This window comes from Adiantum capillus-veneris, chromosome 13, assembly GCF_014529385.1.
Source record: "Adiantum capillus-veneris isolate H3 chromosome 13, ASM1452938v2, whole genome shotgun sequence".
Lineage (NCBI taxonomy): Eukaryota > Viridiplantae > Streptophyta > Polypodiopsida > Polypodiales > Pteridaceae > Adiantum > Adiantum capillus-veneris.
Window position 1 is genome coordinate 112,938,357 of NC_140943.1, and position 26,303 is coordinate 112,964,659.

At 45.4% G+C, this 26,303-nt stretch overlaps 1 protein-coding gene across 2 annotated transcripts in view; it reads right to left on the reverse strand.

Annotated features, from left to right (window-relative positions):
• LOC147444672 (Transducin/WD40 repeat-like superfamily protein) overlaps positions 1-22,482 on the reverse strand; it is a 53,097-nt gene extending 30,615 nt beyond the window's left edge. The window contains exon 1 of one of the 2 annotated variants that reach the window (XM_086527203.1): positions 22,325-22,482. The gene's annotated coding sequence lies outside the window, so the exon portion shown is untranslated. The remainder of the gene's footprint in view (positions 1-22,324) is intronic. The other variant, XM_086527204.1, reaches the window with a different exon arrangement.
• Between the last annotated feature and the right edge of the window lie 3,821 nt (positions 22,483-26,303).

Below are 26,303 nucleotides of genomic sequence, written 5' to 3' on the forward strand. Positions count from 1 at the left end.
GTTGATGGAGAGGCTAATAACAGAACAAGTCGTTGAAGAGGATATATGAGGGAAAGACGGAAGACGAGCAGGGAGCTCATCAATGGAGGTCAACAGAAGAGAGACGAAAGAGAGAGAACCCCTTTGAGCAGAGCACTCTGACACAAAAGGATAGAAGGCCAAGGTGGTAAATCGGCAAACTCCATCATAAGAGGGAAGAAGGAGGTTGATGAACTAGAGGGTGAAGCCATCGGCCTGTTAAAGGCTAGAGATGGCGGTGGTAGACGTTTGTCGAGAAGCCGTCCCATCCTCAAGATCTGAATCCTTCTTGCGGTCCCACCGTCGTTTATAACATTTTGCTGCAAAATGACCTTTCTTTCCACAATAGGTATAGGTAATGTCAGGGCGAGAAGGTCTACAACTAGGTCCAGACTGTCCGGGAGCACTACCACCCCTAGTGGATGTAGAGACCAATGCAGTAGAACCCGCAGAGGCGTCTGAGGTGGATGTGTCCTGAATGCGCGAAGCTATCTGCTGCACAGCGGGTAAGAGCTCCTCCCAAGTGATAGGAGAAGGGCGCGTGGAGGTAGTAAGTGACTAGAACAAGGAATCATAACTGTCGGGAAGCTTGAGCAGCAACCAAGTTGCCATGCCCTCGGAAGAGATCTGGTGACCACAAGCTGCTAGCTCATCACGGAGCAGAAGCATGCGGGATATGAAGTCCTGGATAGTTGAAAATAATTAGACCTGTAAGTCCATCAAAGTCTTCTCCAGAGCGAGGATCCTTCCGGGTGTCTTCGCCTCGTACATATTGCAAAAGAAACCCCATACCTCATGTGCATTGGTGTGAGAGCGTAAAGACGTCAACACGCTATCCGCACAGTTGATGAGTAAGAAAGAGTAAACTCTGCGATGGTTCACATTCCACTAATCCACCATAGCCTGTGTAACCACAGTACCTGATCCACCATAAGCAGTACCATGAGAAGAAGTAGATGAGGAGCCAGCACGTGTAACTACAAAAGAAGTAGCAGCTGATGATGTCGATGTAGGAGCACCAGATGTAGGAGCAAGGCCGGGACACATGGCATTTGCAGGATCGATAAGCCAGTCCCAAAGGTCAAACTACATAAGCAGTCTTCATCTTCCAGACGACAAAGTTGGAGCCGTCAAGCTTTTCGCCGAGTGTTGCCCTAGATACAGACAAAAAACCAGCAAAGAAGTCTCGTGTGTAAAATCAAAAGCAAAGGTGAGGATAGGATCGAAAAACCACGCCGGATAGAACGTCAGAAGACCGCGAAGTAGGGGGTAAGTGATGGGAGAGGCAAGGGAAACCTGAAGGGATGCCGATGAAGCAAAGTCGAGGTGCTATCCAAACCTGAAATCGCAGCAAAAGGGAGCTCAAAACACCGCGAGAGTTTGAGCAAAAACGCCAAGTGATGAACACCCGATGCCGAGAAGGTAAGGTGAGGGCTGTAAATGCACCAAAACAGGCTGAAAATCTGCAGGTAAGTGATCGGGAAATCGACGCGCAAAGTCACGTGTCGGTTCAGCTTCCAAGCAGAAAGACCAAGGGGCAAGGAGCGGGGCTCCTACTGTCCAAGATCGGCAAGTAGAGAAGGCTCGTGCAAAGGGTAAAAAACGTTGGTCCAAGCTGCTATTGTCATGCTCAAAAACGCTAGATCCAAAGGCTGGCCAAAAAAAGCTGATGCAAGGGAGTCCCTCCTGCAAAAACGTTAGGCCAAGGATGGGGAAAAACATAAGGCAAAGGTGAGGGCAAGTGGTGGCGATGAGGCAGAGGGAGGGAGGGCACTAGATGACGCTAGGGCTGCCAACAAAAACCCTAGATTCCCAAAAAACGCTAATGGGGAAGAAGCACTTCTTCGCGATGGAAATCGTTGCAGAGTCCTCCCAGGTGTAGGCGATGGCAGATCCAAGCCTAGAGCTCTGATACCATGTCAGAGTGAGTAGCGGAAGTTGGAGAGAGAGAGAGAGAGAGAGAGAGAGAGACAATGGCGATGGACACACGAGAGACAGATGTAAAAGGCTGGAAAAAATTGTTGTGTACACGATGGCAAGATGAATGGGAGAGTGCATCCCCCCCTCCTATTTATAGGAGAATAGGGAGTAGGTAGGGCAGACCAGAAGCCCCAACGACCATGCATAAAAAACCCATAAATGAAGTAAAAATGGAAAAGGACCAGAATAGGTCCGGCCGGGCAAAGTGATGAGCAAAACACTAAATGTGCCTGAAGATCCCTGTCCAACAGGTGTACTGGTGGCCAACCCACAACCAAGGGCCACTGCACGTGATGTGTGTGAAGCCTATAGGCAGGGTGCGAAGCATCTGGAGATGAAGTATCTAACAAGAAAGGCATTACTAAACACTCATACAGTCCGAAGGTTGTACGGAACGCAGTCTTATGTATATCCTCTGGAGCAAGACGAATTTGATGATTGCTGCTCTTGGGATCTATTCAGCAGAAAATTTGTGCCCCTTGTAGGTTGTCTATAATACCATGGACTCAAGGGATCGGAAATCTATTCTTGATCGTACTCTTGTTTAGAGAACGATAATTAATGCACATTCCGGGAGTGCAACAAGCAAAATTGGTGAACAATAAGGGAAGTTGAAACCAGCCCGTAGGGCGGTAGGCGTTGGCTTTCACCCGAAATTCACAGAGCATTTTGCAAAGAGAACCTGCGACGGGAATTAACACTTAAACACACACAGCTCGGAAGCTAGATATGCTCCGAGCAGACACCGACAACCTGTAGGCCCCAATATTGGCGCCCCTTTCGGTATTTCTTTATTCTTTAGGAGGGTAAATTACAAGGTAAGGTCCTGGGAATCCTTCACGTGTATCCACCTAGATACCATTTGATTTCGCCAAATTTCGGTAGCATAACAACCCCAAAACTTGCGCGAAACCAATTCCCCTGCTAGAACTCACTTGCACTGGCGTATACCCTCTGATTCCTGCCCAAAAACAGTAAATTCAGCACGCTGTATTTACTGGTTTTTGCCGTGTTTTCAGCCCCAAACAGTCCCCTAACTGTCCTCTGCCATTGGGGCACGATTCCCAAAGGTTCTGGCGTCCGTATGGCTGAAAAACAGTAAAATTACAGCGCATACACAGCGCTGATTTTGCACCTGTATGGTGAGGTTATGACCCTCACCAATGCCTGCTTTGGAGTAGCACCTAGCTACCCCTGTTCCTGCTCAAGGAGGCTCTTGCCTCAGCACAAAATCATGAACCCACACAGCTGTACATCAGTCAAATGAGGAGCCCTCTTGTGGGGCATCACATAACTGCACGTAGGGGAGAGAGAGAGAGCAGTGTGTAGTGTGCAGGGCATCACTCCTAGCACCACACTGTACATGAGAGGGAAAGGAAGCACTCCATAGCTCTTAACCTGTGACATATTGCATAATGAGGCCTCTCCCAGCTTAAAAATCCAGCCCCACTTCTTCCTGAAGAGATAAGTGCATGAGAAAATGACACTTGGCGCATTTTCAAGCATTTGCCCGTTTCGGGTTCGCCGCTTAAAAATATCCTGACCGGTTGCCCAATTGACTTCGCGGCAGAGTTGTAAAATGTTCCCCTAGTCATACCGGAGGTAATGACGCGAACACATTTCACGGCCCAAAATAGCAGTTCCCTAAATTTTAGGAGATGCTTCCGTTGGGCTCCCACTGGTCTTCTGACCATCTATCCTCATTGGGACCGCATCCAAAAGTGCAATGTGGCCCAAATGTCGGATACTTTTTGTTGGTAGTCCCACCTTGACTTTACGCCTTAATTGAGTTCACTTCCTAGTATCCACCAACTTGCTAAGTGCGACGGGGGGACCTATATGATCTTGCTCTGAGCCTAGACATCCTCTTACCATACGAATTCCAATGCCGACCACTACCCATCTGCGGGTGAAACTACCGTTCACATTGGCCATGCAATGTCTGACCGTTTGCTACTTCAAGAAGAGGGTCTCAAAACAAATAAAATAAACCCCATTGGAAAGAAACCAACAACCAAGGTTAGCAGTTGCCACATCTTTGTGACATGGTTAATAACTGCCACGTCCTCGTGACATACCCCCCTCTTGAAATCGCAAACGTCCTCGATTGCATACCATAAATACACGCCATTGATAATCTTGTGCTATTAACACTCTTTTATCATCGCATGTATCCGCAAGAAAGGTCGTAACATACATAGATACAAATGACTTAATGAGGCCTTCATACTTTTGCCATTTCCATCTATGGCACTGAATTCATATGTACATTTGATGTACTAGCGCTATCATTACCCCTCCTTTGCACACGTTGGGTTGGGGCATAAGTAGGCTGTAACCCAAAGGCTTCAATTCAAGGTAAAGCTGCAATACATTTGGTGACTCTGACAGTTCATGCTCTTTCATCCACTTTGCATCCATAGGCGGATAGTTCTTGAACTTCACCAAATAGCGTCTTGCAACTTGTCCTTTAACCTTTCTGTCCTTATGTGCCAAAACTTGCTCAGGTACAAGGATCTCATCAAGTTCTTCAACTTCTGGCTGATCCTCATCTGGCATATCTTCTGGCACATCACCCACGAAGGGTCTTAGAAGACTCACGTGAAACGCATTATGAATCTTCCATGCATCAGGCAATTTCAGCCTGTAAGCCACATCGCTGATCTTGTCAAGCACTTGAAAAGACCCATAGTAACGCATGCTGAGCTTACGAAACAGCCGTTCCTTGCCCTTCATCTTCTTTAACCTTGCCTTTTCGAACCTTAACAGAACCCAATCACCAGGTGATAGTAGCAATTCACGACGGTGACGATCAGCAGCCTTTTTCTGCTTTGCCTGAGTCTTCTCCAAGGCAACTTTAATCTTCTTATACATCTCACCTATGTTCTCAACATATCGATCTGCCTCAAAGATCTTGTCCTTTGTATGCAAAATGGGAGGAACCTTTTTGCCGCTTTCAACAATCTCAAAAGGTGCTTTGCCAGTAGACGAATGCACCGTATTATTGTACGCATACTCAAGCATAGGCAAATACTGTTCCCACTTGCCCTTATTATCTGACACATAGCATTTCAGCAGATCTAAGACAGTAGAATTAGCCTCTTCTGACTGTCCATCAGTTTGTGGATAAAACGAAGACGAGAACTTGAGCGTAGTACCCATGTTCTCAAACAATCCTCTCCAGAACAAACTGGTCATGCAAGGATCACGATTACTGATAATCGATTGTGGCATACCATGGTACTTAAATACATTGTACATGAACAAGCGTGCCATCTGATCAGATTTTATCTTCTTCCTGACAGGGATAAAATGGGCTTGCTTGCTGAACCTGCAGATAATGGTCCATATACCATCATTCCCTATTGGCGTCCTTGGAAGATCAAAGATAAAGTCCATAGCAATGCTTTCCCATGGCTTATCCGGAATCGGCAGTGGTTGTAACAACTCTGGTGCCTTTTGCCTGTCAAACTTGACCTTTTGGCAAACTATGCATGCTCGCACAAAGGCATCCACATCTCTCCTCAAGGTAGGCCAATAGAAGAATGTCTCTACCGCTTTAACTGTCGCATCAATGTCACGATGCCCTGCATACGGTGGGACATGACTCTTCCATGACCTTATGTCGCAGTGGCCTAGTGACACAAAGTCTGCCATGAATCATAATAAAACCATCTCTGAGGAGGTAGTGCTCGTGATGTTGCCCCTCTTGTAACTGTTCAAAGATCCTTGCAAAATCTTCATCAACAGTATACTGTTCCTTCATGTCATCTAGCTCGTGATGATAAGGAATTGACACAGCTGAAATTTGTGGCTTTCTTGAACGCATCAACCACAACATTCTTCTTGCCTTCCACATGCATAATCTGGAAGTGGAACATGGAAAGAATGTTTGCCCATCGCATATGCTTTTCGGATAACTTTGACTGTGTCAAGAAGTATCGCAAGGTCTGATGATCTGTTTGGACAACAAAATCAGCACCTAAGAGGTAGTGCTTCCCACTAGAAAGCGCATGAATCACGGCCAAGAGTTCTTTCTCATAGACTTGCATAGTCCTCTCTGGCCCTTGCAAAATTCGGCTTTCATAAGCTACTACCCGTCCATCTTGCATTAGCACTACTCCGATGCTATTGCCACATGCGTCACACTGGACCACAAATGACTTCCTGAGATCTGGCAAAACAATAACTGGATCTGAAGTCAACTTTTCCTTTAAGAGACTAAAAGCTGAAATCTCTTTTTGGGTCCATCTAAAAGTGACCTCTTTCTTTTGCAATGCGTGAAGAGGCGATGCTATCTCTGCAAAATTTCTGATAAACCTTCTATAGTAGGAACACAATCCCAAGAAGCTTCTGACATCGTGCACAGTCTTCAAGTCTGGCCATGTCTTGATAGCTTCGACCTTTGCGGGATCCATTCTAACACCATCCTTTGAGTCTATGTGGCCCAGAAAGTGGATCTCTTCGAGGAAGAATTCACTTTTCTTAGGATTGACAAGTAACCTGTGACTGCGCAGCTCTTCGAACACAATGGTCAAGTGACGCCTATGCTCCTCTTCATTCTTCGAATGCACTATCATGTCATCGAAGAACGTTCCAACAAACTGTTGATGCGAGCGGAAAATCCGGTCCATCATTCTCTTGAACGTGGCAGGAGCATTTGTTAGCCCAAACGGCATCACTAGAAACTCATAAAGACCAAATGTCGTTCTAAACGCAGTCTTATGCACATCCTCTGGCCTTATACAAATCTGATGATACCCACTCTTAAGGTCTATCTTGCTGAAAATTGCAGCACCCTCTAAACGATCGAGAATATCATCAATTCTAGGAATAGGGAACCTATTCTTGATGGTATTCTTATTCAACGCACGGTAATCAATACACATGTGTCATGAGCCATCCTTCTTCTGCACTAGGAGCACTGGGGAGCAAAAGGGTGAAGAACTAGGCTGAATCAGCCTCTTCTCTAATAACTCCTCAACCTAGCCCATAATCTCTTTCTGCTGCGCCGCACTAACCTGTAGGGAGGTCTATTTGGTGGGCTACACCCTGGCACAAAATCTATCCGATGGTCCTCAAGTCTCTCTGGCGGCAATTGTGATGGTTATGAATCAGAAAAACAGTCACTAAACTTTTGCAAAAATGCTGACCTTTCTTTATCTAACACAGATAAATTTGACTGATCACTATCTGAGACATCACGTGCAAAAATCAAGTACACAGAAAGATGATTCTTTATTACAGAAGTGATAGCAGAAATAGATACAATAGGGACTGACTCTCCTTTAAGCTTTACATCCAAGATGTGAGTTTTGCCCCTATGCTGTACAGTGATCTTTTTGTTGTAGGCATCCAAGACTCCATGCACTCGGAACATCCACGGGATCCCCAACAAGGCGTCACAACCTTCCAGCGGCATGATGTAAAATTCTTCTGTGTCCACATACGACTGAATATGCAGACGCAACTTTCCAATGATGGGAGTAACACACTCTGAGTGGCCACGACATGCCAACCCTGCCTCTGCTGTGTACCCCATCTCTTCAGCTCTGATGCCCAGCTTCATAGCTAACTCTGGTGTGATAAAGTTGGCTTTGGCACCTGGATCAAAGAAGATGAGTGTCGTTTGATCCCTAACTTTACCCCATGTCCTGCATAACTCACTGGCATCTGTGCTGGGCCTGTCACCCACCATGTCTGGCACTAAACCTGCCATGGGTCTTGGCTTCTTGCCTTTCTGGTCTTCTTTATCCTCTAAGTCAGCTGGCCTTTTCCTTTGTGGATAATTGATAGAAAAGTGACCATGCTGCTCGCATATAAAGCATTTGTTCTCAGCCATTAGGACCTTCTTTTCCTCGAGCGACTTGCGCACAAAAGGCTTCCTTTTCTGTTTCTTTGCCTGCGCTCCACAAGACCCGATTGAATCCTTGTCTTTGGTGGCCTTTTCTGACCCCTGTGACGCATCAGGAGCCGTTTTCACAAAGGGCTTCTTCGCTGAATTTCTCTTTTACTGCCCTTCTTTGTCACTGCTCGGAAATCCACTGTCCTCTCCTTTCAACAAGGCAAGACCAGTGTTCGCAACTTCCATAAGCTGAGTAAGGGTAGCCACTCTGTTCTTTGTACCATAATCGCGAAGCCCTTTAGGCAACCCACAACAGTACTTCTCTATCTGCTCTGTCAATGGCACAAATCTGTAGGAGGTCACTAAGAGTAACGCCTTACAAAACCTCCTATTGTACTCTAGCAAGCTCTTGCACGAAGCTGAAGTAAGCTAGTGCAAATCTGCTAGGACGTCGGCTTCAAATTCATTTGATACCCAGGCAGATGCAAACATTTGCTTGAAGTAAACCCAAGTGGCGGGTGCCTGTCCTTACATTAACAATGGCGTCCACCAATGTAAGCGCATTGTCCTTTAAGAAAGTGGCAGCTTTCCTGACCTTCGAGGCCTCTGTAAAATTCCCTCCCGCATAAGCTGTATCAAACTGCTGGAGGGAAGTGAGGGCCTTTGTCTTATCCTAGAAACCACTGAAGGTACTGAACTTTACCGCTGCACCACCTTCTTTGTAAGCCTTCGGCTTCTCTAGAGCCCCCAAATTGTCATACGGAATGGTCTGCAACACGGGCACTGTAGTAGGCATGATCGGCACGCCTTGGCCATTCACATTTTGCGTCAGAGGTGCGATATCTAGCTACTGTCCATAAAAACCAGCCATGCCAAAATGACCCTGTGGCACCCCAAACTGACCCTGGTTACAGTGGAAACCTTGTTGCATGCCGATACTACCATACATGGGGTTTGGCATGATGCCTTGCATACCCCCGAACATTGTTCCTGGCATGTACGGCCGACTTCCAGGCGCATAACCAGCCATACTTTGGAACACTGATCCACCCCCGAAATACCCAGGATGTACCGTGGGTGGTGGAAAAACTGAGTGCATAGCCTGGTATCCAGCTCCCTGTCCATTCAAGACAGCATGCTGGCTCTGAAAGGTGGCAGGCTGGACTGGCATTACCTGTGGAATAGGCGTTCTAGCCACCTGTTCAAGCACGGGAAAAACCTGCTTTGGAGCCCCCGACTCCGCAACATGCGAGTGTTCCCTTTCCTCCTGCGCCACATGAAGTACCTGGGCTTGAGCATCAACAAGCTCCGTACGCGGCGTAGGTTGTCTATTTTGCTGCTGCACTGGTGGCGCTTGCAAGAATTCCATAAACCTCGGATTTTGCACCAGCTGCGAAAAGACATTCACCGCGGCAACTAACTGAGTCTTGAACGCATCATCCTCAAGTTGCCCAGTCATAAAGCCCTATACTACTGGAGGGACATTCGCGTTGACAGGAGGTACACACTGACGTGGCCGTGAGCTCTCGCCAGTCTCAAAAACCATAGGAATCTCCTGCCTGTCCTTTGAAGAGGAACCCTCTTCCATAACTCCCTTCCTCTTGTCGGCCATAGTGTAATCCCCGCGTTCCTGCACTCTGTGTCTTTACCCTAAACAATCCAAGCTCACTCTTTAAGAAAAAAGTGATTGATGTCCCGGCGATGGAACCATGAAACTGGCCCGTAGGGCGGTAGGCGTTGACTTTCACCCGAAATTCTTTACTTTAGACACACAGAGAGAACCTGCGACGAGAATTAACACTTAAACACACACAGCTCGGAAGCTAGATATGCTCCGAGCAGACACCGAGAACTTGTAGGCCCCAATATGGGCGCCCCTTTCGGTATTTCTTTATTCTTTAGGAGGGTAAATTACAAGGTAAGGTCCTGGGAATCCTTCACGTGTATCCACCTAGATACCATTTGATTTGGCCAAATTTCGGCAACATAACAGCCCCAAAACTTGCGCGAAACCAATTCCCCTGCTAGAACTCACTTGCACTGGCGTATACCCTCTGATTCCTGCCCAAAAACAATAAATTCAGCACGCTGTATTTACTGGTTTTTGCCCTGTTTTCAGCCCCAAACAATCCCCTAACTGTCCTCTGCCAATGGGGCACGATTCCCAAAGGTTCTGGCATCCGTATGGCTGAAAAACAATAAAATTACAGTGCATACACAGCGCTGATTTTGCACCTGTATGGTGAGGTTATGACCCTCACCAATGCCTGCTTTGGAGTAGCACCTAGCTACCCCTGTTCCTGCTCAAGGAGGCTCTTGCCTCAGCACAAAAGCATGAACCCACACAGCTGTACATCAGTCAAATGAGGAGCCCTCTTATGGGGCATCACATAACTGCACGTAGGGGAGAGAGAGAGAGCGGTGCGTAGTGTGCAGGGCATCACTCCTAGCACCACACTGTACATGAGAGGGAAAGGAAGCACTCCATAGCTCTTAACCTGTGACAGATTGCATAATGAGGCCTCTCCCAGCTTAAAAATTCAGCGCCACTTCTTCTTGAAGAGGTAAGTGCATGAGAAAATGACACTTGGCGCATTTTCAAGCATTTGCCCGTTTCGGGTTCACCGCTTAAAAATATCCTGACCGGTTGCCCAGTTGACTTCGCGGCAGAGTTGTAAAATGTTCCCCTAGTCATACCGGAGGTAATGACGCGAACACATTTTACGGCCCAAAATAGCAGTTCCCTAAATTTTAGGAGATGCTTCCGTTGGGCTCCCGCGGGTCTGCCCTATGGGTCACTATGGCGCTTACCACGCCGATGGCTTTCCATTTGGTTGGTCTATTACTATCCTAGAGGTCACCATGGTCTTCTGACCATCTATCCTCATTGAGACCGCATCCAAAAGTGCAATGTGGCCCAAATGTCGGATACTTTTTGTTGGTAGTCCCACCTTGACTTTACGCCTTAATTGAGTTCACTTCCTAGTATCCACCAACTTACTAAGTGCGACGAGGGGACCTATATGATCTTGCTCTGAGCCTAGACATCCTCTTACCATACGAATTCCAATGCCGACCACTACCCATCTGCGGGTGAAACTACCGTTCACATTGGCCATGCAATGTCCGACCGTTTGCTACTTCAAGAAGAGGGTCTCAAAACAAATAAAATAAACCCCATTGGAAAGAAACCAACAACCAAGATTAGCAATTGCCACATCTTTGTGACATGGTTAATAAATGCCACGTCCCCGTGACACAAGTACTAGGTCAAACAAGACCCTTCTCCAAAAGCTCATTTACTTGTTTAAGAATTTCTTCTTGTTGTAATAGACTAACTCTGTAAGGTGGCTGATTGTAAGGTGCAGCGGAATGAATGTTTGAACTTTGCTCAAGATGAGTACTCCGAACTGTGCTCAAGGTTCCTTTTTGTTCTTATGGAAGGGAGAGCCTTCCGTTCTTAATGAGAGAGTGCAATGATCATAACAAAGTGAATGGACACCGTGCATGCAAGTGTATGAGAGTAAGAGATGGATAGAGAAGAGAAATACGACACCAAAGACGTTGTAAAACCCTCCTCCGAAGGCCCCACTCTCGTCGGCGACGAGAGTGGTCTACTATTGATTGCACAAACTGGTACAAACTGAATGCATGCGACTGATGCTGATGCAAGTCTAGGCTAGATCGATGACGACGACGGGGATGGCGAGACCGATCTAAGGGCTGAAAACTGAGGCTTTCTAACTGCTGTCCAAAAACGCTACTGGCTGAATTCTGCGGCTGTTTTGCTGCTGTTCCAAAAATGCTGATGGCTGAGATTATATGACACCAAAACGCTGATGTGGGCAGGTTCATGCGGGCTGAAATCTGCTGGTTTTTAGGGCTGAAAACTGCACGTCTTTAGGGCTGGAAACTGATGGTCTTTAGGGCTGAAAACTAATGGTCTTCATCTACTAAAAATCGCCATGGCTATGGGTGATCCTGATATGCTGAAAACGCCAGCAAGGGGAGTGGTCTATGGCGGTAGTTCCTTGGAGGAAAAACGCTAGGGGTTGAGACTCTATAGCGATGAGGCTAGGATGAAAAACGCTAGGGCTGAGTTTGCCTTGCGACAATGCTGATGAAAAATGCTAGGGGTCTGAGTCCTTGCTTGGAGGAGAAACCGCCACCAAGGGTTCTTGATGAGAAGTTGCCTGTTGAGCATTGGTGCTCCTGCTGCCTCTTCTGTCAATTAGTGTTAGTCTAGGTTTGCTTATATACAACTTACTCAATTTGCCCTACCTACTTTCCAACAAAAGTTACTTAAAAATAATAAGTGAAAAATGTCAAAAATAGGTAAAATAGGCTAAATGCACTTGAAAATTCCCCTGAAGGATTCTGATGGATTACGATGGGAATGCTTATGATCATGTTGTGTGCAACCAGAGGATATGTATCTACACTAAGTTTTTGGACATGCACGGTCTGCGAACAGACTCACAAAAGTGCCAGATCACTTCTAAATCTAGACTGACTGGACTGACTGAACCCTTGTCGTGTTGTAGCTTGTCCACGGACACATAGGGTTGGATGTGTCACGTGACACTGATTTGGGAATGAACTGCCCAGAATTAGATCGAGTCGATGATCTTTCGATCTTTCAAGAGGTAATTCATGTGGGAGAGTGCCAGTAAAGCAATCCTAAAGGCTAATACTGATTAGGAAAAGTTAGGCAATCTTTATCCTATTTTCTTTAGAGGCAAAGAATCTTTCTTTAGATGTGGGCAAGCTGATTTCTTGTGGCCTTTCTCACCACAAAAGAAACATTTGCACTCTTCCATCATCCATGTAGGTCTTCAAATGAGAGGGAGTTAAGTACTTACTTCGCTTAGTCCCCTCTGGCTTCTTTTCTTGGCCTTTGGGCTGATCTGAAAGCCGCTTTTGAGAGGGAGTAGAGAGAGCCTTCTGTTTAGCATGAAAGGTACTAAATTCTTGCTTGCGAGGAGTTCCTTTCGAACGCAAATTTCCAGCAACAAGCATGAAAGGTACTAAATTCTTGCTTGCGAGGAGTTCCTTTCGAACGCAAATTTCCAGCAACCAAAGCAAATTGCATCATAATCTAGAGAGTATTTTATGGGTAAAGCTTCATACTTTTCTGAAGTGTCGATTGGAGTCCAGCTTCAAACTTATGCATCTTCTCTTCGACATAAGGCCTTTACCTCGTTCAATTTACTTTCATCAACACCTGTGGTTTTCTGTATTGTCTCTACCATTATGTACCTAATCCCATGGCGGCTGTAACCGGCCCGTAGGGCGGTAGGCGTTGGCTTTCACCCGAAATTCTTTACTTTAGACACACACACAGAGCACGTGCGAAGGAAACCTGCGACGAGAATTAACACTTAATCACACACACGGCTCGGAAGCTAGAATGCCCCGAGCAGACGCCGACAACCTGTAGGCCCCAAAATTGGCGCCCCTTTCGGTATTTCTTTATACTTTGAGAGGGTAAATTTACAAAGTAGAGTCCTGGGAATCCTTTACCTATATCCAGCTAGATACCACATGATTTGGCCAAATTTCGGTAACATAACAACCCCAAAACTTGCGCGAAACCAATTCCCCTGCTGGAACTCACTTCCACTGGCACAAACCCTCTGATTCCTGCCCAAAAACAGTAAATTCAGCACGCTGTATTTACTGATTTTTGCCCTGTTTTCAACCCCAAACAGTCCCCTAACTGTCCTTTGCCAGTGGGGCACGATTCCCAAAGGTTCTGGCGTCCATATGGCTGAAAAACAATCAATTTACAGCACATACACAGCGCTGAAAATGCACCTGTGCGGTGAGGTTATGACCCTCACCGGTGCCTGCTTTGGAGTAGCAGTTAGCTACCCCTGTTCCTGCTCAAGGAGGCTCTTGCCTCAGCACAAAAGCATGAACCCACGCAGCTGTACATCAGTCAAATGAAGAGCCCTCTTGTGGGGCATCACATAACTGCACGTAGGGGAGAGAGAGAGAGCAGGGTGTAGCGTGCAGGGCATCACTCCTAACACCACACTGTAATGAGAGGGAAAGAAAACACTCCATAGCTCTTAACCTATGACAGGTTCTCAATGAAGCATCCCCCCACCATAAATTGAGCGCCCTCTCTTCTGCCCTTGACCTGTAATGCATCTGTGAACAAATAGATGCAAAAAGGAGAAGATTTCCATGGCTGCCAAAACCTGTGTATCGCTGAAAATGCAGCAAAATAGCCCTGTAAACACGCATCTGATGCCTTCCAATGCTGAAAATGATATCCTTAGTCTTAGGTAAAGTCATGGGAAGCTCAAAGATGGAGAGAAATGGCTGAAAATCACAGTTATCAGCCTCCAAAACTGCTCCCAAAAGTCAGTTACGGGTTCTGTTCTCCCAGACTTGGTAAATTGATCAAAAAGTGCCACTTGGCACTCATACATGCAATTTCCCCTTATTGGGCTTCCTGCTTAAAAATCTCTCAACTGGTGCATCAGTTGACTTTGCAGCAAAGTAATAAAATGTTCCCTTGGTCATACCGAAGGTAATGACGCAAACACATTTCACGGCCCAAAATAGCAGTTCCCTAATTTTTAGGAGATGCTTCCGTCAGGCTCCCACTGGTCTTCTGACCATCTATCCTCATTGGGACCGCATCCAAAAGTGCAATATGGCCCAACTGTCGGATACTTTCTGTTGGTGATCCCACCTTGACTTTATGCCTTTATTGAGTTCACTTCCTAGTATCCACCAACTTGCTAAGTGCGACGGGGGGACCTACATGATCTTGCTCTAAGCCTAGACATCCTCTTACTTTACGAATTCGAGTGCCGACCAACTTCCCGTCTGCGGGTGAAACTACGTTCACATTGGCCATACAATGTCCGACCATTTGCAACTTCAAAAAGAGGGTCTTGAAAATTAAACAAAAATCATTGGAAAGAAACCAACAACTAAGGTTAGCAGTTGCCACGTCCTCGTGACAGTGGCTCTCTCCCTATCAACCATGCAAAGAATCTTTAAAATAGGAGCCATTATTTTCACAATCTCTCTTGCATCCTGCCAAAATCTATCTTCAACACCTTGCTTGTAATATCCAAGCCAATAACTTTGTTCTTTACCTGTTTTGCATTTGTCCATTCATCGCTCACAACCATCTTCCTCAACCTTGTGTAGACTCTCTCATCGAGCAAGTTTGACGATACACTAAAGTGTAAGCAAAAGGTTCTCTGTTGGCTTTAAAAGATCCTTCTTACTGTACATTTGAAACATGGCCAAAAGAGTTGGCTTTCTTGTAATAAACTTTACAATCTTCTTCGTCCACTCAAGAATGGAGGAAACCCATGTCAAGCTGTCAATGTCTTTAAATAGCAGATCCAAGCAATGACATGTGCAACGTGTAAAAAAGAGAGTGGCCATTGAGCCTCAACAAGTTCTCTTGCAACCACACAATTTGATGCATTGTCCACGCATACCTGCACAACATCAGCACGGTCGACATCAAGAATTGAAGACTTGAGAATACCAAAGATGGCTCTCCCAATTTCATTTGACCGCTTGTATTAACATCTTTTAAGAACACATTGCCATAAATACATGATGGAAGCACGTTAATGACTGGCTGTTGGACTTGCCATCACATGCAGTTGTACATCCATATTTCTTTGATTTATCTCTTGTACCAAGCAAATCTTATTCTATGCATTTGACTTCATCTCTGAACTCCATAACATGCAATGATTTAGGCTCCCACTTCACCAATGGCTTTGACCATATCCAAAAAATACGGACTTCTCACTTTGCAACGAGCACTGTCCTCAACATAGAAAAATCATCGAACAGCAATGGTTGCATTCTTTCTTGCTTGCAATTGCCATGCTGCTGCCAACTTTCCATGAGACTGGCTACCTTTAGAAACACTCTTTCTTTCGTTTGCAAGAATCCCATCATTACATGCAGTGTACACTAGAAGAACCACATACACTTGACATTGGTGGATTCGATTTTGCCACATTTGATACATCTTGAGCATCTTCCAAATCCTCTACTGCATCATCAATTGCCTTCTTTCCATCCGTAGCTATAGCACTTGCATTCAATCGTTTGCAAGCATGGTCAAGTTTGTCCACACTGTGGCCTGCAATGGCTAGGATGTAAGACTCTCTTGTTTGGAATCCCATCATTAAATGCACTAGAAGAACCACATACATTTGACAATGGAGGATCCGATTCTGCCACATTTGATACATCTTGAGCATCTTCCAAATCCCCCCCCTACATCATCAATTGCCTTCTTTTCATCCATAGATGTGGCACTTACATTCAATCGTTTGCATACATCTCACATCCTCTAACCCATGGTCACATTTGTCCGCACCATGGTCTGCAATGGCTAGGATGTGAGCATGTATGCACTGAGGCCAACCTATCTACTCGTGAGGACAATATCTACACCTACAGTGCCATATCCCTCTTCCACAGTTCGCAATACGGGTGACATACTTCCACTCTGGACCTACGGGTTTTCCCATCTCAGAAATTTTGAATTTCAGCCTAGCTTCAGAAGGTGGACACTGGCACTAGGCACTTCGATGAGATGACCTACTTGAGGGCCGAGGGTGAGGGTTGAGCCTTGGAGCAGCCAACGGCTTTGAGCTTGCAAAGCTGCAAGGCAAAGAGAGCATGCGCAGAGAACATTCGAAGGAGTTTTTGATGCCTGCCACTTCGTGTAAGAAGCCCACGTTGCAAACGCAAAGCGTTAAAAAGCATACGATTGAATAATAAACTGCAAGAGGCCCATTCTCCTTAAAAAGCTCAAATTTGGCAAGTCAAGTTTGCAAAGGGATGCAAACGTGTTTGCATGCAACTATGGTGTGAACACAAGGCTGCTAAGGGGTGCACCCGCAAGGAGGAGTTGAGCGTGGGCCTTCTTAGGCGCAGATTCCAAACAATGCCAAGGATCCAGTACCCAAGTATCTCACTACCCTAGTACTCGGTGCATAGTGATCACCCAAAGCGGAATGGATACTTCCAGTGAAGGTGACGCGTCTGAAATTCGAGAAGAAGTCCTTACACCAGGAGGGCAATTCATGGCTACTCCTCTGTCCCAATCCTCGCAACGGATTGCACCAGGTCTGAGAATTGCTAACGCTGGCTGATCTGACTTGAGCGCTAGCTACTGATCTACAGCTAGCTAATGAGAGGTCTATTGCTTCCTTTATAGGGCTGCAAATTGGGTTATAAACTTCTTTAGGCTTTGGTAGGGCAAACTGTCCACCACACCCAACAATTAGATCATTACAATAATTTATTAATAAGTTTTTGACCAAGGCTAAGTTTCGGCTGAAACTATCACACATCTGCCCCCGGGAATTCAATCAACACAAGGAATGGCTCATTGGATTCCTCTAACCTAAAATTGTCACGGGGACGGGCACCACGCCAACAAAAAAGAACGGACTGAACAACTTTAAGCACTTCAAATAACAACAAAACTGAAAGAGATAGACACACAAGACGGGGAGTGACGGAGTTCCACCCTGAGGGAGCACTAGCCCCAAAAGTTGGCGCCCCTTTCAGTATTTCTTTATATTGCTTGAACTCAGTACAACGCCAGTACTCCAATCCCTACACCTTCACGTAGAAGCATGCAAAGAAGCATGCAAGAGACTGAGCCCTCTGCACATATTTGAAGGCCCTTGGCCTATGAAAAGCAGTTTACATGAAAAGCTTTAAACTCAAAAAGCATCTGGTCCAAAAACTGTCACTGAAAATCAGCCAGCGTAAATTACAGAAATCCCTACAAGTGCCACGTCAATACAATCAATGTAAAACACGGAGTTCCGTACTTGTGCCACGTCAGCATGTCAACGCAAATTGCGGGCTGTCCGTACAACTGTTGCCACGTCATCAGTCCTCCACGCAATTGAGTATGTGTGTGTGTGTGTGTGAGCTTGCTTTATCTTTAGGTCACTTGGGCCCCATCGGACAGGGTCCCATAAGTTGGTGGGAACTTCTTCTGCTGCTGCTTCTTGTTAGGATTTAGGCCTCTCAGCCAGGATCTACAGGTTGGCTCCGTCCTTTAGTGGCTTGACACGTTAGCAATTTGTCAAAAAAACTATACGCACGTCATGCTAGATGCACACCGTAGTGTAACATCTGTCAAGACGCATATACAAATCATATATGCAAGAGGGTTCCAAAATTGGAAAACCTAATCTAATGGACTTGTCCGAACATGTAGATCCTGCAAAGAGGCTCACAAAATTGCCAATACTAATCCTCCAAGGATTCTAGACACTCCTATCTAGGAAGAAGGGGAAAACTAGCTCTGGAGGTCGATGAAGCATGTCCACGTGGCACACAGAGCCATGTGCACGTGACACGCTTTCGGCGCAGCTCAAAGAAGCAAACACTGCAGTTCTTTCTGAAGTTCAAGTATCATAGCACCTACGCAACACAGTGGGCAAACGAAGATTTCTTCATAGATTCTCAGGAGTTGTTGGCAGACTATATAAAAGCCATGCAGCTCGGTCCCAGTACCTCATGTCACAAACTGTTGACGTGTCAAAGCCTAAAGAATGGAGCCAACTTGCAGATGCTAGCCGAGGGGCCTAAACCCTAAGAAGAACAAGCAACAGAAGAAGTCCTACCAACTTATGGGGACCCCGTTCGATGGGGCCCCAGTGACATTAACAAACAAAATTAAAGCAAGATCCACACATACACAAGATTGCGTAGCTGCTGATGACGTGGCAGATTTCCAAAAATTACGTTGGCTGATGACGTGGTGGCAGGCTGTACGAATTTCCGTGTTTTGCGCTGGTTGATGACGTGGCAAGCTGTACGGATTTTCGTAAATCACGCTGGCAGCTTTTGGCATTGCTTTTTGGACCAGAAGCTTTTGAGTTTTGAAGGCTTTTCACTGTAACTGCTTTTCAGGCCAAGGGCCTTTAAATATGAGGTTAGGGCTCATTCTCTGGCATGCTTCCTGGAGAAGGTGCAGAGTCTGGAGTACCGGCTTGTACTATGTTGATGCAATATAAAGAAATACCGAAAGGGGCGCCAAGGTTTGGGACCAATACTCTCTGGGGTGAAATTCCGCCACTCCGTGTCGCGTGTCGTCTCTCTCTTTCAGTTTAGTTGTTATTGAAGTGCTAAAAGTCTGTTCAGTTTGTTCTTTTCTATTGGCACGTGGTGCCCGTCTTGTGACACCTCACCATAAAAGGGAGGGATCCCACATGCATATCTAACCCTATGTGCATGTGGACAAGTTGTAACTCCTACTTCTAGAGCTTAGGACGGCCTAGGAATTGTCCTAGCACCTTCGCAAGCCTGTACGCAAAACGAGCATATCCAAGCACTCTAGTGTAGTTGTATACTCTCCGATTGCACATGAGCACAACCAATGTCTTCTAGGTGTAGGCACTCGAGAGTGTTCCCATGGTCTAGTGTAGTATCAAGCCTTGGTAGTTCATTGCATGAGAAGCACCTATTATTAGGATTCATTAACTTATTGATAAGTGACATTTCAGCATTATTTTATAAAGTCATGGGGCTTGACATCTGACTCTGCTCGACCCAGCTTCATTTCAGCATTATTTTATAAAGTCATGGGGCTTGACATCTGACTCTGCTCGACCCAGCTTTCAAATGGTATATAAGAGCCCGCAGGGGTTATCATAGAAGCATAAGTTCAATACCCAGACCACGGACAACAGTACTCTAGCATTTTCAGCCATCACCAGTTTTGGCATTTCCTCTCACCCAACGTTTTTGAAAACACTCTCAAACTTGACATTTTGCGATTTCAGTTTCCAACCCTTAGCCTCGCAAATCCAGCATCTACCGCAAAATACCCTCAGCATCTCAGCATCTAAATCCATTGTATTAGCATTTATTTATGCAATCTAAAGCAAATACCTCTCTAGCAATAGAAAAGGGGGCCCTTGGAGGGGAGTTCGGGACCCCATCTCGTGTTAGTCTCGTATCTCTCTCTTTCACTCGCAAAACCTTCACTTGGTAGCTCTCTTCTCTCTCTTAGTCTTTGCACATCTCTCCATGAAATAAAAGGAACATTGAGTATGCACTGAGCACCCATATTGAGTTATCACCTTAAATCACTTAAGCTACACATTATGTCCCCAGGAGGTGTATTTTTCCTGTTGCCTTCCGTAAATAAGTATTAGATATATTTATTTTATTTTTACTTGTTTGTCCCGGAACCCTTGAAAAGGTGCAAGTGGACATTGCATGGCCAGTGTGAAACGGCTGCAGCCAAATGGGTTTCTCACATCGGGAATCTAGGTCGGTCAGACAGGGACTGCCCGGGCCAATTAGCACTGAATTCTGATGAGTATGGAAGCTCGTGTGCGCCAAACTGGAATTTGGGCCACTCGTCAAGTCACTGCAACTTTATAAGTTGAAAGGGGCCAATAAATTAACCCACATTGTAGATGTTGGTCAAATGGTAGTCTTCAATGATGGTCAGGAGACCGATAGGGACGCCATGGAAGCATCTCCTAAAATTTAGGGAACTGCTATTTTTGACTGAAAAATGTGTTCGCGTCATTAGCTCTAGAATGACAAGGGGAACATTTTATGGCTCTGCTGCCAAGTCAACTGACGCACCAGTTGAGATATTTTTAGCAAGGAAAGCCCAAACTCGGAAACTGGGCGACGTGTCAGCCTGTGAGCGATTCTGCCACTCTGGGAGGCAAAAACGAGCTGCATATCAACAAAGGGGGCGCCATTTTCAGCCTCAGGTAGATTGTAGCAGGTACAGAAGCTATGGAATGCTTACCTTGCCCTCTATGCATAGTATGGTGACGGGAATGATGCCCCGCACGCTACATACTGCTCTCTTTCTCCCCTACGTACAGTTTGTTATGCCCCACTAGTGGGCTTCTCATTTGACCTATATACAGTTCTGGGGTTTATGCGCGTTTGCCAAGGCAAGAGCCTTCTGAACAGGAACCGGATTAGCTAATTGCTAATCCCCCACAGGTACGCACAGTTCCATCACGAAAGATTGCGAGTTTGGAGAGTTTTCTCGCGTGAAAACTCGTCCAATTCACAGGGGAACTGTCCCATTGCGTGCAGGAGCCCTTGGGACACGCGTAGGCGTGTTAGCTCCGCTAAAAACGATCCGAAACAGCGAATTACAGCCTGCTGTGTTTTTGTGCAGGTTTAGGGTTTCGCACCTAAACTGCAAGGGAACATCGGGGGAGCCTCGTGAGAGCCTTGGGATACGTGTACAGGCTTTTGGGCTCCCGGCAGTGAAAAACACAGAATTACAGCCCGCTGAATTTCTGTGACAGCTCACCAGAAAGCTTCCAAATATCGAGGGAATCCGTCCTAGATAGGTGTTTTTGACCTACACGGGTTTTTGCGCCGTTATACTGTCGAAATCCGGTCGAAAACCTGCGTTTTCAGCCCTCGCCAGGTTTGAACAGCTTTGTGAAAGCTTGTGCTAAGTGGTCGGATCGTCTACCTTAATTTGAATAAAGAAATACCGAAAGGGGCGCCAGTCTTTGGGGCCTACAGGGTGTCAGTCTCGTGTGCGCAGTGACATTCTAGTCGCTGGACGCAACTGTGTTCTCTTTCTTCCCTTCTCAGTGCTCTGTGTAAAGTTAACAGGTAATTGAAATAGTACCGCCCTCTACGTTGTACGGGCCGGTTATACATTACACCCTAAGATCCAATCTGATGTGATAGCCATGATGGCCAGTCCGTGCAATGCCAAACACTAGAGTCCCCCGCCGCGCCATAATTGAGTCTCCAAATTCAGGGTCAAAAAAAGCACACCGGCCCTAATGAGAAGATTGTCTCCCAGTGTAGCTATGCTAGTCAACAGGAATAGCCTCATCAATCTCTCTCATACAAGCAACAACCCCTCTACGGATCCCATAGGTAGCACTAATAACCTTTGCACCAACCAAGGAATCATCCGACGAACAATGTAAGAATGCTACCAGACCATCATCCCAGCTAACCCAATCAATGTGTGTCCTCTCTCCTAGCTGACGGCCCTCTGAATCTGTCACATATGCATTCCAAACCAGAGGCTGCCACTCTACCTCCTCCACAATAGAAGGTGGATGCCGAATCGAAGCAAGGAGCTCTCTCTCTCTCTCTCTCTCTCTCTCTCTCTCTCTCTCTCTCTCTCTCTCTCTCTCTCTCTCTCTCTCTCACACACACACACACACACACACACAAAAACGTTGAAGAGGAATTGGCTGAGTTGGCCACCGAAGAAGACCCCACTGCTAAGTAACTACACGTGTTGGTGATTGGCAGAAACCCCTCCTGCTGCTCTTTTTTTACTTGTCGTGGAAGCTTTAGACTTCTAAACTACGAAAGAACGTGACGATAGTGTCCACGTGAGCTATTCGCTGAGGTTCCATCTCTCTCTCTCTCTCTCTCAATTGTGAAGAAATCACTGCAGCCAGGGGAGATATGAAGCATGGCAAGGGGAAAGAGTACCTGAAAAACAGCACCGCCACAGCTTACAACAGAGAACGATCCTGCAAGGACGAGCGTGGCGTTCGTTGCACAACTTAGACCTAAGGAGCTCAAATGGCCAGCAGCGACACTGGTTGCTCGATAAAGAACCAGGTGATTACCATAGGGACTATGAATTTTAACGCGGTAGGAACAATCCAGATTCGAACTCAAGACTGCCAACGGGGAACATGGGATTGTCGACTCAATGTGTGCCAATGCATCCTTTTGAGATTTGGTGGACAAATGTGGCCCTATTTCTCGAGGCACTTATGGTAAGTTACTTTTTCTCTCAAACTTCTCTTCATTGTTTGTTGTTGTGCAAAGTTTGCAGACTATGTCATTTTGTATAGCTTCCATGGAAACTTTCAAGCGGGTAATCTCATTTCACATGACAACTCCTGCCATGGATGGTTTGAGAGGCAATCATGCAACTTCTCTCTTTCTCGTTGTCGATAACTTCAAGACACACAGTTGAGCCTTCCAACCTAAATCATTGTCTTCTAGTTTAAAATGTTCTTAATGCAAAGCAAGCGGAATCTTCGGTATCTGCCTAGAATTTAGGTTCTTCTATAGTGTTATCGTAGAGATGTTGAAAATAATTGTTTGTGTGCTCCTTCTTTGGCAAACCAGCTCATATTATTTGTATAATGGATTGTTCTATGAATGTGGGTGGACTTAATGGTAGGCTCGTTAATGGGACTAGAAAAGAACTAGGAGGTTATATTTATCAAGATATCACTCTGCATCAACTCTTACATGCCCATTGCACTTCTCAAGATACGACTTTGCATCAACTCTTACCTGCCCATTGCACTTGTCTAGATACCACTTTACATCACCTCTTACATGCCATGAGGAGAATAATTAGCAAAGCTTTGTTGGCAGAAAAAATACCACTTTGCATCAACTCTTACATGCCCATTGCACTTGTATGTTTCTATTTATCTTGAACCAAACATCAAAACTTTTCCCCCCAATCCCTTCAATTATGGTTTGCATGTAATCTTTTTTGCATTGGCAAAATCTGATGAAATATTAAGAAACTAATTGTAATGGACAACCAAGCATGTGATTTGTAGTTATTATCTATATTTGACAAATCATTCTCTATGAACTCCTTTTGGTATAACCTCTTTATATACTCCTTGATAGTGGCTTAAAGTCAAAACCTTTGAGGCATCATATGGAGTGAATGATGTGGGTCCAACCGCAAGCCATCTCAAAGTGATTCTACCAACATGCTTTGGCATATAGCTCACAATCTCTTACATGCCTTAGTCATTTATGTTTTGTGTGTGTTTGTGTCAAGCTAATAATGATGTTGATAGGCCTTTTTGGGACTTGCTGACATCAACTATCACATGTGAAGGAGTACGAGCGGAAGTGCGACGCGAGAGAGAGTGTGAGAAGAAAAGCACGACGATATGGTGAACTCGCACTACTGTAATGTGTAGAGCATAGTGAGTTCTTATTAGGTTTTTACAAAAGAATATGTGTACGTACCTGGCGGCCCGCCCACTTACCTGGGCGACCACATTGGGCTTTATACCCCAACAACCTCCCACTTAAAGTCCAATGTGGTACTTTAAGTGTGAGAGAAGCTACTATACAAGCTAATATACAAGAGATGTAGAGAAGTGATGTACTACCCTACACCTAACTGCTTGCGAAAATGCGCAAAGCTCTCTAAGGGAAGTCCTTTTGTAAGTAGATCAGCAAGATTTTCTGTGGTGTGAACTTTGACAAGCTGAAGTTGCTTATCCTCGAGCATTTCCTTGATGAAATGATACTTCGCATCCACATGCTTTGTCTTTGAGTGATAAACTGGATTGCGAGCCAATTGTATAGCACTTTGACTATCACAATATAACACATGCATCTCTTCTTTGATTCCCAAAGCTGTTACTAGTCGATTAAGCCAAATTGATTCTTTGCATGCCTCTGATGCTGCAACATATTCAGCCTCTGTAGTAGACTGAGTAACACAATCTTGTAATCTAGAACGCCATGATACTGCTCCACCAGCCAATGTAAAGACATACCCTGACGTAGACCTTCGGTTGTCTAAGTCACCTGCATAATCTGAGTTTGTAAAACCCTTTACACTTAGCTCCTGACTCCCATAGCATATACGCATACTCTTTGTAGCTTTCAGGTATCTCAATATTCCTTTCACTGCCTCCCAATGTTTCTTGCCTAGGTTTGACATGTATCGACTTACTGCTCCCACTGCAAATGCAATGTCTGGGCGAGTAGCAATCATTGCATACATCAAACTACCCACTGCAGAAGCATATGGAATCTTATCCATTTCAGCCTGTTCTTCCTCAGACACAGGACAATCTTGTTTGCTAAGTTTCACATATGGTGGCAATGGAACACTCAATGCCTTTCCCTTCTCCATATTGAAACGTTGCAAAACCTTGTGAATATACTCTGTTTGAGATAACCAAATTAGTTTCTTTGATCTCTCTCTCAATGCGCATACCAAGTATATGACTTGCCTCACCCATGTCTTTCATGTCAAACGATTTTGCCATCTTTGACTTCAAAGCTGAAATTTCTTCCAAGTGCTTGCCAGCAATCAACATGTCATCCACATACAAAATAAGGATCAGCCAACTACCATCCTTAGCCTTCTTTGTATATAGACAGTGATCGAACTCGCTACGTTTGTAGCCTTGAGAAAGCATAAACTTGTGGAATTTATGGTACCATGCCCTCGGTGATTGTTTTAAGCCATAAAGACTCTTTAACAACTGGCACACCCAATCTTCCTTGCCTTTCTCAACAAACCCTTCTGACTGTTGCATGTAAATTTCCACATCTAAATCACCATGCAAGAACACTGTCTTGACATCCATTTGGTGCAACACCAAATCTAATATGGCAACCAATGCAAGAAAGCATCTCAATGTAGTCATCTTGACCACCGGAGAGAAGACTTCATCAAAGTCAATGCCTTGTTCTTGCTTAAAGCCCTTGGCAACAAGCCTTGCTTTGTACTTTGGCTGACTATCATGAGCGGTGATCTTATACCTGTAAACCCATTTACAAGGTAGAGCCTTTTTGCCCTGTGGTAATTTAACTAGCTTCCATGTCTGGTTTTTATGCAGAGTTGTCATCTCTAACTGCATGGCCAATTGCCAATTCCCGGAGTCCTTCATTTGTACTGCTTCCTTGTAACATGAAGGCTCATTGCAATCAGTCAACATGACATAGTTCATAGATGGAACAAACCTATCAGGAGGTCTCGTGATACGTCCAGATCTACGCACAATAGGTGGCTCAGGCTCAGCCACAACCTGTGGTTCCACTCTATTCTGTCCTTGCTCCTCTTGAGCCCTGACATTTTGTCTTGCACGTGCAGGTCCATCTTCTTGGAAGACAACTCTTCTAATCTCCTCAACCCTCTCTGGTTTAGAATGATATTTGGATTCATTAAAGTGAACATCATTGCTGCGGACAACCTTTCTGGATTCGGGATCCCAAAGTCTGTACCCCATCTCACCAGAATTACCATAGCCTAGAAAGATGCACTTTCGACTCTTTGGCTCAAGTTTGTTCCTAAATTCCTTTGGAACGTGAGTATATGCCTCACAGCCAAAGACTCTGAGATGCTTGTATGAGGGAATTTTGCCTCACCATACCATCTTTGGCACTGAATCCTTCTGCAAAACCTTGCTAGGAGATCTATTTATAAGATGAACAGCTGTTGATACAGCTTCAGCCCAAAACCCATTTGGCAGCTTTGCATTAGACAATATACTTCTGACCTTCTCTTGTATGGTCCTATTCATCCTCTTAGCAACACCATTTTGAGGAGGATTGTAAGGAGTAGTAAGTTCACGTTTTATACCTTTTGACTCACAAAAATCCTGAAAGGCCTTTGAAACATACTCTCCACCATTTACAATGCGTAAGCATTTAAGCTTCTTGCCACTCTGATTCTCCACAA